General features: G+C 40.2%; 1 protein-coding gene and 1 pseudogene across 2 annotated transcripts in view; one reads left to right on the plus strand and one right to left on the minus strand.

Annotated features, from left to right (window-relative positions):
* SCN8A (sodium channel, voltage gated, type VIII, alpha subunit) overlaps nt 1-13092 on the minus strand; it is a 352497-nt gene that overhangs the window by 240911 nt on the left and 98494 nt on the right. The window lies entirely within an intron of this gene.
* On the plus strand, nt 2134-3150 carry LOC102864688 (annotated as a pseudogene).

Here is a 13092-nt window from a genome sequence, read left to right on the forward strand (position 1 = left end):
CTGTGTCTGCCAATTCCTTTCTATACGGTGACTCACTATATTCGTTCCATATTCTTTTAATACTTCTTGGATCATTTAATATTCTGCCTAAACCATCCTTGATTATAGCAACTCGAGGTTTGAATTGTTCTTCAGTTCCTTCAGCTTAAGAAATGCTGAGTGAGTCTGGCCCTTTTGACTTTCTGACTCCAGCTCCTTGCACATTTCATTGTAATATTTTGCTTTGTCATCCCGTGCTGCCTTTTGGAATCTTTTATTCAGCTCTTTAGTATCTTGAATTCTTCCTTCTTCTTTGGCTTCTATGCACTACAGTGCAATACTTAGAGTCCCTTCTGACAACCATTGGTCTTCTCTTCCTCCTCTGTCTTTGTAATGACTGTTTGCACTCTTCCTGGATGATACCTTTGATATCCTCCCACAACTGATGTGGTCTTCACTCACTAGTGTTCAAAGCCTCATACCTATTCCTGAGATGGTTCTGAAATTCAGGTGGGATAGACTCAAAGTCATATTTTGGTTCCTGTGGATTTGGTTTAATTTTTCTCAGCTTCAGCTTGAACTTCCATATGAGTAGTTGGTGGTCTGTTCCACAGTCAGCTCCTGGCCTAGTTTTCACAGCTGATATTGAGCTTCTCCAGCGGTTCTTCTCACAGATGTCATCAATCTGATTCCTATACATACCATCTGGTGAAAGCCATGTATATAACCTGCATTTATGTTTCTTATAAAACGTATTTGCAATGAATAAGTCATTGATTGTGCAAAATTCAATCATCCTTTCTCCAGCTCCATTTCTGTCACCAAGTCCATGTTTTTCAACTACTGATTCTTCTCTATTCCCAACTTTTGCATTACAGTCACCCATTATTATCAATGCATCTTGACTGCATGTTCGATTGAAGTCTGATTGTAAAAGTTGGTAGAAATATATTTCCTCTTCTTTGGCTCTGGTTGTTGGTGCATATATCTGAATAATAGTGGTATTCAATGGACTTCCTTGTAGACATATGAATATTATCCTATCACTCAAAATATTGTACTTCAAGATGGATCTACAAATGACTTTTTTAACTATGAAAGCAACCCCACCTTTTCTCACCTTTTCATCTCCGGAGTACTATATCATATGATCATTCAACTCAAAATGCCCCATGCCGGTCCATCTCATCTCACCAATTCCTACTATGTCAATATTTATGTGTTCCATTTCTTTCTTAACAATATCTAATTTTCCTACATTCATGATTCTCACATTCCATGTTCCAATCACTAGTATCTGCTTACAACTGTTCTTCCTCTGTATTTCTATACTTGAAAGCTCTACCTCAGTTGCCCTTTCTGTTATTCTACGTGTGTTCTGCTGTACATAGGGTTTTCAGAGGCCTGCTATTGGGGAAGCCAATCTTTCTTTGTAGTCTGTCTTAATCTGAATGTTCAGATTTAGAGAAGTATCTGACAGACAAGAATTTTACAGAAAAGTTAAAGATATATCCCTTACTGTGGAGTTAACGATTAGTTTCAGTGTAGTCCCTGCCCTTGGCCCAAGTGTCCTCACACACTTATTTTCCAGCTCCACCCTCCACCAGGATGCCCCTCCACTTCCACTCACCCTCCTCAAAATTTATTATGAGTTTCATTTTTTCATTTGACATAATCTTTATAAAATACAGGCAGGCAGTCCCTAACTTATTACATAGTCAAGTTATAACAAACCATGCTTACACCCTGTTTTTTATTTTGGAATCCAGTCTCTCAGGAGCACAAGACAGGGTGTAATCTTTTAATGTAAAAATTTTCAGATGTTCACACATAGATGCTCAAAGGATTTCAAAAGAAACTAATTATAAAAGACAATAATAATGAAAAAATATTTATCTTGTATCAGAACTATTTTATGAGGAAGTCATTGGAACGGAACTTTATCTTAAATCAGGGACTACTTGTAAATGAAAATTAAGGTGTGGCACCTTCAAATAATTGTACAAATCATGCCAAACACATTGTGGAAGTAAATTGTTTACAGGTTGACAATGTCACTAAAGAGTACCGAAAAGCTGGCGGCGGCGTGCCGGGCCCGGGCAGTGCTGGCTCCTCCTCGGGGCTCTGCTGCGGTGCCCGGGCCTGGGCATCACCATGACCAGCGAGCTAGACATCTTCGTGGGGAACATAACCCTTATCGTCTCTGGTTGGATGGCTACTCAGTGAGCGATGCGGTGGCCTTGCGAGTGCGCTCAGGGATCCTGGAGCAGACAGGTGCCACAGCGGCGGTGCTGCAGAGTGACACCATGGACCACTTACCGCACCTTCAACATGCTGGAGCGCCTGTTGCACGCGCAGCCCAAGCTGTTCCACCAGCTCATCTTTCAGGTCCCGCCCTCCCGGCAGGCGCTGCTAATCGAGAGGTACTATACCTTTGATGAGGCCTTTGTGCGAGAAGTGTTGGGCAAGAAACTGCCCAAAGGCACCAAGAAAGACCTGGACGACATCAGCACCAAAACAGGCATCACCCTGAAGAGCTGTCGAAGACAGTTTGACAACTTTAAGCGAGTCTTCAAAGTGGTGGAGGAGATGCGGGGCTCCCTGGGTGACAACATCTAGCAACACTTCCTCCTTTCTGATAGGCTGGCCAGAGACTACACAGCCTTCGTCTTCTTTGCCAACAACCGCTTTGGAGACTTTGCCTTCTGTGCCGAACTCATGATCCAGAATTGGACCCTCAGAGCCATTGACTCCCAAGTTGATGACATGGACATGGCCTTGGACAAAGAGTTTCTCCAGGATTTGAAGGAACTCAAAGTGCTAGTGGACGACAAGGACCTTCTGGACCTGCATAAGAGCCTGGTGTGCACCGCCCTCCGGGGAAAGCTTGGTGTCTTCTCTGAAATGGAAGCCAACTTCAAGAACCTGTCCCGGGGGCTGGTGAACGTGGCCGCCAAGCTGACCCACAATAAGGATGTCCGAGACCTGTTTGTGGACCTGGTGGAGAAGTTTGTAGAACCCTGCCGCTCTGACCAATGGCCGCTGAGTGACGTGCGGCTCTTCCTGAATTCGGCATCTGTCCACTCCCTGGATGGCTTCCGGTACCAGGCCCTCCGGGATCGCTACATGGGCACCCTCCGGGGCTGCCTCCTGCGTCTGTACCATGAGTGAAGCCCCTCTCTATGGCCCTGTCCACACTGATAATAAAGCGGCCATGAGTTTAAAAAAAAAAAAAGAGTACCGAAAAATGCGTATAGGTCAGAGGATTAAAAAAAAGTAATGAAGGCAATTTGTCAATGCTCTCTGCTGACTACTGACTACAGTCAGCTATAGCCATGCTTGCTGGGTTCAGCTGAGAATTAAAGATAATTTTATGTCCAGCAGAGAAAGAAATGGTCACATGTTTCATTAAATTAAAGACAAAGGCACTGATGACATTACTTGATTGTACTTCGGTCTTTACATATTATTTTCATAGAACTCAGAAGGTAACTTACACCATTTTCACGGGTAGCCTAATCCTTGGCATCTTAAAAAATGTGATCCTTTACTATGACTGGCAAGACTCTAACACACAGACTTCTATAAGATTTGATGATTTCCAATCAAAATAATACTTTTGGAATGCTAACATAACTTTGCTATATAGATTTCTTTTTTTCTAATTTGGACACACTATATCAATAGTTTTAAATCCCTGAGAGAGAGAAAATGAAAAATTAATAAACTAGTTCAGATATTGTTACGAATCAGCTATGTGGTCCTTAATAAATCACTTTACCTACTTAAGTCTTGGTTTTATTTATAAAATGAGGGACATACATAAAATTATTTTTAAAACCAATCCTGCAATTTAGTACTTATGGGACCTAGGGCATATTACAAAACATAACAGAGCCCTCATTTTTGTTTTTTCATATGAGTATTTAATGAAATAATGCCTGTGAAGTAGATTTCAATAAATAATAACAGTGTCAGTCATAATAGTAAACAAAGGACACTTACTATTTGCTAAGTAGAGTTCTAAGTGCTTTATTTATTTTGATCCTCCTAACAACCTTTATGGTAGTTAGTATTATTCTCATATTGAGAATAAGGAATTTGAAGCATTGGGAGTTAAGTGACAACCCAAGTTAAGATGGCGGGATTCAGGTATAAGCTATTTGGTTCCAAAGCTAAGAGTAGTAACTATTTTTAGTTATATTACTTTTTTTCCCTTTAAAAATTTTTTTTATTAGGATTTTAATGAATGTTTATAAAGAACTTGGATTTCCATTCATTCATTGTTGGACATTTTCCTCCCTGCTCACCCACCCCCCGTTTGCTTTTGCTTTTCTCTTTGAAAAAAACAAAACAAAACCTTCATTGTACAATCTCCCACCCCCACCCCAGTCCACTTTACAATGCAGCCCTTATTCTGGACTGTTGTCATGTATATTACTTATTTTCCTATTCTTTCCCTTTCCTTTTATACTTTCAAAAATCACTTTTAGTTCTATGATTCTATGAGCCCTCCTAGTTCTATGCTAAAGCTAAATTAGTTTTCCTGAACTCTGAGAGAAGAGGCAAATTTGGATTGACTGAGAAGTATATCAAAGTTTTAAAATCATGGAGTCTTTGAATCCTGACTCGGTGTCTACCATCAATTGCTATACTATGCGGTAACGGGAGAAGAGGCTGTGAATGGGGAGAAGCCTCATCACTGGCTTGAGAGAGGCCAAAGCTAAGTGAACTTACATCAAACTCAGGATTATGAGGAAAATTCTGCCATTTCAAAGACAACATTGGCCCCTCTCACACATGGGTGCTATGGGGAATCCAAAACCCTGAACCTGTGGATAAAACTCAGTGTGACACATTGTAATTACCTAGTTGTTGTTGCTGTCTGCTGTCAAGTCAGAACCAATCCACAGCTGACCTGCCAACAGGTTTTCAGAGGCAGTAAATCACAGAGGAGGAGATTGTCCATCCTTCGCCTGCGGATTCAAATGGCATGCTTTTGGGATTACAGAGTAGCTTCTTATCACTAGGCCAGCAGACCTTACATAATGCAATAAAGTCCTCTTCCATACCACAAGATTAATAAACAGTCCGGCATTATTCAGTTGATCCTTACCACAACTATAACCAAGACTACATCCACAAAATTAGTACTTCTTGAATAACTATTCTGTGCCAGACACTGGAGTTTTTAGAACGTGACAGTAAAACACATCCTCTTATATCTTTGTCTATCAATCATAATGTAGATTCCTGCATTAGATAGGCAGAAAGTTGAATTAATAATGAAAACCTTTATCCCCCTAGTTACTGAAAAAGTTTTTTGCTAAACCTTACATCAAATGTTAACATAAAATACAGACAAAAGCATTTCTACTAAGGTTGAAGAAAGGATTCAGACCTAAAATTCACTTCATATTTCAACTTCCTCACTGGAACATCAGGATGGCTTCAGAGCTGTTACATAAAAATGACCTCTTTATTAGGGAACTTATAACAATGAATTTGAGATTGCTTACTAATAAAATCCACGTAATACAGGCATGCAAAAAATATGAAAGTGATTACCTGCTTGTCTGACAGGCTAGTGTAATGCCTATAAAGATGACAATGCTGTTCACTGTCAAGCACTTTATAATATTACCTTTAATCCTCAAACAATTTAATTAGGCAGGTTATTGTTAAGTGATATTAAATTGGTGATTAAGTACGACTCATAGTAACCCTAGAGCAACAGATCTGATCCCTTTCGTATCCTGTGCCATGCCCATCAGCTCTTCCACACTAGAGTTCATTGATGTAGTCACTATGTCAATCTCATAGTGGGGTCTCATCTCAGAGAGGGGTCCTTCCCTCCTTTACTACCCTCCACCTTCTGAGAATGATGTCTTTTTCCAAGGACTGGCCCCTCCTTACAACATCTACAAAATATATGAGATGAGTTTCACTATCCTTCCCTCTAAGGAGCATCCTGGCTGTATGCTCTCCAAGATAAAGTTGTTTGTTCCCTTAATAGTACATACGATATTTGGTGCTCTTCTCCAGCACCACAACTCAAAGGCATCTCCTTCGGTCACTGTCCAACTCTCAAATGTGCAGTTGTTGTTGTTATGTGCCGTTGAGTTGCCTATAACAACCTTAGGTACAACAGCCCTAAACCATGCTCCACCCCTTGCCAATCTATGCACATTAAGTAAAAAACAAAACAACAACAAAAAACCCAACATGGGTTGGATTAGGTACACTTTAGTCTTTAAACTGACATCCTTGCTCTTCAGGACTTTGTCGAAGTCTCTGACAGCAGACTTGCCCAAGGCAAAATGACTTCTGATTTCCTGATTGCTGCCATCAAGGTTGTTCACTGTAGAGTTGAGAGAAAATCATTGTCCATTTCTATCTTTTCTACATTTATTATGATGTTGACTATTGGTCAAGTGGTGAAGATTTTATTTTCTTGATATTGAGATGTAATACATATCGAAGGCTGTAGTCCTTAATCTTTTTTGCAGCAAGAGCTTTAAGTTCTCCTCATTTTCAACAAGTAAGGCTGTCATCTGCATAACACGGGTTGTTGAATCTTTCTCCAATCCTGATGCCATTCTTCTTCATCAAGTCAAGCTTCTCTAATGATTTATTCATGGTATACCCAGTTTTTATTTTGAACCATGTGTTCCCTTGCTCTGTTTGCACCACAGTCTCTTGGTCTAGGTATAGGTTTTGCATGAGCATAATTAAGTGTCCTGGGATTCCCATTCCTCTCAATGTTATCCACAATTTGTCATAATCCATATAGTCAAATGCCTTTGGAAGATGGAAGGAATACACACTGAGTCACTGATTGTGTGAAGCATAACAAATAGCATATAATAAATTGCAGGTAACAATGAGGCAGGTATTGGAAGTATCATTTTACAAGTGAGGAATTAGTGAAATCCAAAGAGGTTATATGAGTTTCCAGAAGCTATACCAGGAGAAGCCTCTCTCTAAAGCCCATACAAAGCTTTTCCTTTTATCATGATGCCTCCAGCAAGGACTCAAAACAAGAATCTGCCTACTCAAAAGAAATTCCACAAACAGGAAAAGCGTTTAATGAGAACACAAGAACTGACAGTTTGCATGGAGTGTGGGTACTCAGGCAACACACAGGTTGCTTCACAGGTCAAAAGGGATGGTGCCCAAACTGGGTCGAAGTGCTGGGCATTAAAGAGACATGAAGTTACAAGTCAAAAGTCTTAAGGCCATCTAGACTATGTGATGCTTAGTGGATATTGCTATAGGCATCATAGAGATCACAGGGGGTTAGTAATTCTTTTTTTAATAGACCATCATAGGGTAAAAGTTTACATATCACATTAGATTATCCTTTAACAATTTTAAACACATTGTTCCATGGCATTGGTTAAAATTCATACTATCAGCCTTCTCAGTACTTCATTCTATGTGCTCAGCTCCCACTCTTCTCCTCTCCCTTCTTTTCCTCGCCTTCTCATCTTTGCTTTTGGGTAAATGTTGACTATTTGGCTACATAGACTTGACTATCTCAGGGAGCATGTTACTTGTGCAGGGTATTATTTTATGAGCCAATCTCTTATTTGACTGAAAAGTTATCTCCAGAAATTGTTTCAGTCTCAAGGTCAAAGGTTATTTTCCTAGCACAACAGACTCAGGGTTCCTCTGGTTTGCATCAGTTCAGTATAGCTGACGTCATTTAGGAATTTTAATGTTGTTCTACATCACCCTCCTTCCCTCCCCTCTCCTCCACTCTCCCTGGGACCATCTACAATGTCTGGTTAAACCGGCTGGTGCTGGTATACAGATCCACTTCTGGTCTCAATTTAGAAGAGGCTGAGGTTCATGTGAGGTATTAGTCCTACAGATTAGTTTATTCTTTGACACAAATAGAGACCAATAGTTACCCTTTAGTTAACTGTTCAAGTTTTTAAGATCCCAAACTACACTTGACCACATTAAAATATAGAACATTATCTTTATGAACTATGTTATGTTTTTGCTGACTTAATCACTAAAGGGCAGAAAGGTAGTCTCAATAAATGGTTATTAGCACGTACCTAAGGAACAAAATCAGAAACATCCCTCACACTTCTATGAGGTTGTATAGAACAGAAGACAGGCCCCCATGTGACTCCAGGCAAAAGAAACACTTACATTAGGGAGACATAAGATAACAGCTTCAACCATATTTCATATACATACACAATGTTGTTGTTGTTATGTAGTTGCTTGCGACTCATAGCGATGTACAAGAGCCCTAAACCCTGCTCTATCTTGTGCCAACCTCATTGTCTCCAACACACCTACTCCTTCCCACTGCCCCAATCACTGAATCAATCCATCTCATCGAGGATCTTTCTCTCCTGCGCCATCCCTCCACTCTCCCAAGCAAGATGTCCCTCTCCAAGGACTGGTCCCTCCTTGCAACACGCCCAAAGTATGTCAGACGAAGCTTCATAATCCTTGTCTCCAAGGAGTAGCATGGCTTCACCCTCTCCAGGACAAACCTATTTGTTCTCCTAGCAGTCCATGGTATATTCAACACTCTTCTCCAGCACCACAGCTCAAAGGCATCAATTCTCTTTCTATCATCCCTAGTCAATGGTATATTCAACACTCTTCTCCAGCACCACAGCTCAAAGGCATCAATTCTCTTTCTATCATCCCTAGTCAATGTCCAGCTCTCCAATGCATAGTACACAACCCGGATCAGGTGCACCTCAGTCTCCAGCCTGATGTCGTTGTTCTTCAGTACTCTGGAGAGGTCCCTGACTGCTGACTTTCCCCAATGCAATTTGTCTCTTGATTTCCTGGCTGCTGGTACCAAGAATGTTGACTGTGGAGCCAAGCAAACTAAAACTGTTAACTATCTCAATCTCTTCAGCATCTATACTGATGCTGCCAATTGACCTAGTGGTGAGAATCTTTGTCTTCTTGACATTGAACCTCAATCCATATTGGAGGCTGCAGTCCTTGACCCTCTCTGCAGCAAGCGCTTCAGGCCTTGACCCTCTCTGCAGCAAGCGCTTCAGGTCCTCCTCAATTTCAGCAAGCAGGATTGTGTCATCTACATAACACAGGTTGTTGATGACTCTTCCATCAATCCTGATGCCACATTCCTCCTTGTACAACCCAGCATCTGGATGATGTGTTCTGCAAACAGACTGAAAAGGTATGGAGACAGAATACATCCCTCGCAAATGCCCTTCCCAATTTTGAACCATGCAGTGTCTCCTTGCTTTGTTCTGACAACTGCCTCTTGGTCCAAGTATAGGTTTCGCATAAGCACAATCATATGTTCTGGGATTCCCATTCTTCTCAGAGTCAGCCACAGCTTGTTGTGATCTACACAATCAAAAGCCTTTGCGTAGTCAATGAAGCACAGATAGACATTCCTCTGGGATTCTCTACTTTCTGCCAAGATCCATCTAACATTAGCTATAATATCCCTAGTGCCACGACTTCTTCTAAATGCTACATGCACAGCTGGCAGTTCTCTATGTGTTGCTCTAGTTGTTTTTAGATAATTTTCAGCAGAATCTTGCTTGCATGTGATATTAATGAGATTATATATATATATATATATATCTCAACTTTTTGCCTTAAATCTCAGCCTGCACAGAGTAGAAGTCCTCCATAGAGTTTCCAAAGATGTAAGTCTTTACAGAAGCAGATTGCCAAAGCTTTCTCTCATGTAGCAGGATGGCACAGAACTGTCAAAGTTTTGGTTAACAGTGGAGCACTTAAATTCTGTGCCACCAGGACTTCTTGCCTTCAACCACAGGAATAATTAAATCATATTCCTCACAGGGTTGTTCTGAGGACCGGATAAGAGAATATACGTCAAAAGCTCTGCAAATGTATCATACAAGTATAATCAGACAGCCTGGCTATGATATGCTAAAAAACCACAGCCACAAACAATCTAGCATGGTCAGCCATGATGAAAAACAAGGGAGATCTTTCTTGAGTAAGATTTTAGATTTGCCAGAAATCTTAGGAGATTGAGTTGACAGAATGACAAACTCTGTAAACAGCTGCTGAGGATACCAATTAATGCAACCTCTTATTTGTATAAGAGCTTTAACATTTACAGAGCATTTTCACATCCTTTACATCATCTCATCTTTACTTGTGAGGATAATAGAACAAATATTGCTAGCTCTAACTTCACAGAAAAAAATATTTGAGGTTATAGAAGTTAACTGATTTTACCTTGTATCAAATAGCTCACGAAACAAAGATAAAACATTACATTGTTTCTTCTTAATTTTCTAAAGAGGGTGCATTCCTTTGATCTATAGACTAGCTACTTTCCTTATATTGAAGAGAGCAATGGAGAGTAAGAAAGAAAAATAGAAAACTCTCCAAAGAATTAATAACTGTGGTAATAATAAAGAAGGGAAACGCTGGGATTGAAGATGATGATAAAGTGTGGCCAGGAAAATGGTGTCAGTGGGAGGTTTGGGGACTGAAAGAAAATGAAGAAAAAGGGGTGATGGGAATGATTAAAGACAATTGTTTAGGGAATATGGTGGTATAATGTTCAATGTATTCTGTTAGTCTCTTCAAGAATCCATGAGCAAAGATTTGTATTACTCATAGAATTTTTGTGTCTTTTTGCCATTGCTTGTCTAATTTGCTTTTATAGTGTTTCAGACAAAAGCAGTGTGTCTGTGTGCATGGGGAGGGTAGCTCACAAAGTTCTTGGAACACAGTGAGTTATATCAGTGAGTCTACAAGTTTGAAATTGAGTTTTACTGCTATTACTTGGGTCCTATGCTAATACACTGCCTCTAGGCACTGTAGGTAATCACTGGTCTTTCAAGAATCATCCACAAACTCTTGTCAGTATCACTTGTATGGAACATCCCCTTCAAATATAAACAACAGAACTCAATTACCCCAGAGGCAGAGCTGGCTCACAGCTGACCCTCCAGGAGTTTTCAGAGACGGCAAACTTAATGATGGATTCATGATGCCTTTATGTTAGCAGCACAATACCCTATGGTCTAGCTACCAGAGCGCTCTTTCAAATAGAAAGGATACGTTCACAATATCCTTTAGTCATGATATGTTCACAAGAACTATTCAACTGGAATCTAACAATTACTCTGGAACAGGATCAGTAAGGTTAACTGGCTTAGTCAAGGTTACAAAAAAAATAGTAAGTATCAGAGCCGGGACTTGAACTCAAGATCTGACTTTTCATTCAGAGGGCTTTTCTATGCAGCATGAGCTCCTTACTCAGGAAAAGATGTATTATGAGATAAATGGTAACAACATAGATATATTTCTAATCTAATCTGTAACATGTTAATAAAATTTAATCTTATATTTCCCCCTGATATATTCAACGTTTTCTCTCTCATCTACTCAGAGAAGATGAGACTAGCAGAAGATCCTGTGGTGGGGAAAAATTAAACTGTTCAGGAAATTGTTCATGATATTGGAACAGTACCTTAATGACTGTCACCCACTTCACTGATGACAAATAAACTTGACTACTTTTCTCAGCTGAAACAATTCATACAATCTCAGAGACAGTACAATTGTGAACTGTAAACTTGTGAATACAACTGGCAACTGATACAAAATTTAGATCTGATTGCTCTGGCTCACTTCTGTTCAAAAAACCTTCAGACTCACTATTACTTGTTGAACAAAGTCTCATATTCTCATAGGAGCACTTGGGGCCCTTTTGATTCTATTAATAGACATCCTGTGCTTAGACCATATGCTTCATAAAACCATTCCTCATTCCTACTGTATTCTTCCACTCTTACACCTTTGGTCGTGCTATTTCTTTTGCCTAGAACGCTATCTTACCTAAGTATCCTTGCTTGGTAGAATTGTTTCTGGTCTCTGGAGTATAAAATTTTCTTTTCTCTCAGCATTTTATTGTTGTTTTGTTGTTGTTAGGTGTCATTGAGTAGAGTACAACTCATAGTGACCCTATGAACAAAAGATGTGAACGCTGTTCTATCTACCCTGTGCCATCCTCACACTTCCTGACACACAAGATCTCATTGTGGCAGTCACTGTGTCGAATCTGCCTGGTCAAGAATCTCCCTCTCCTTCACCAACCCTCTGCCCTTCCCAGCATCATGTCCCTCTCCAAGGAATAGCCCAAAGTATGTGAGGCAAAGCCTCATCAGTCTTGCCTCCAAAGATACCACTTTTGAAACACTACTTTAAGTTACCATTTTGTGCTTGTAGCACACTGCTTGTAGCAGTCCATGGTACATATATTAAATAATCTTCTCCAGCACCACAGCTCAAAGACATCAATTCTTTTTTTATCATCCCTAGTCATTGCCCAGCTTTCTGATTCAAGCACGTAATTGCAGAGTATGTCCTGGATCAGGCACACCTTAGTCTCCAAACTGACATCATTGCTCTTCAGCACTTTGGAGAGGTCTCTGACAGCAGGTTTTCCCAATGTAATTAATCTTTTAATTTCCTGACTGCTGGTAGAAAAAATGTAGATTGTGGAGCCAAGCAAACTAAAGCTGTTAACAATTTTGATCCCTTCACCATCTACCGTGATGCTGCCAATTAACCCAGTAGTAAGAATCTTTGTTTTCTTGATGGTGAGTTTCAATCTATATTGAAGGCTGAAGTTCTTGATCTTCTGCAGCAAGTACTTCAGGTCCTCCTCAGTACCGTGGACTGCTAAGAGAACAAACAGGTTCATCCTAGAGAGGGTGAAACAGGCTGCTCCTTGGAGGTAAGGATTCTGAAGCTTTGTCTGACCTATTTTGGACATGTTGTAAGGAGGGACCTGTCCTTGGAGAGGGATATCATGCTTGGGAGTGTGGAGGGACAGTGCAAGAGAGGAAGACCCTGTGTGAGGTGGATTGATTCAGTGACTGGAGTAATGGGAGGTGGTGTGTCAGAGATAGTAAGATTGACACAGGATAGAGCAAGGTTTAGGGCTGTTGTACACAGGGTCACTATGAGTCACAGGTGACTTGATGACACATAACAACAACCTGGTAATAAGCTCCTTTTTTATTATCTTTTTTTAAATTAATTTAGTTTGTTTATTTTTCATTTCAATGAACATCTACAGAGATTTTGGGATTCCATTCATTCATT

Source organism: Elephantulus edwardii, unplaced genomic scaffold, assembly GCF_000299155.1.
Source record: "Elephantulus edwardii isolate Elephantulus edwardi_28Jun2011 unplaced genomic scaffold, EleEdw1.0 scaffold00278, whole genome shotgun sequence".
NCBI lineage: Eukaryota > Metazoa > Chordata > Mammalia > Macroscelidea > Macroscelididae > Elephantulus > Elephantulus edwardii.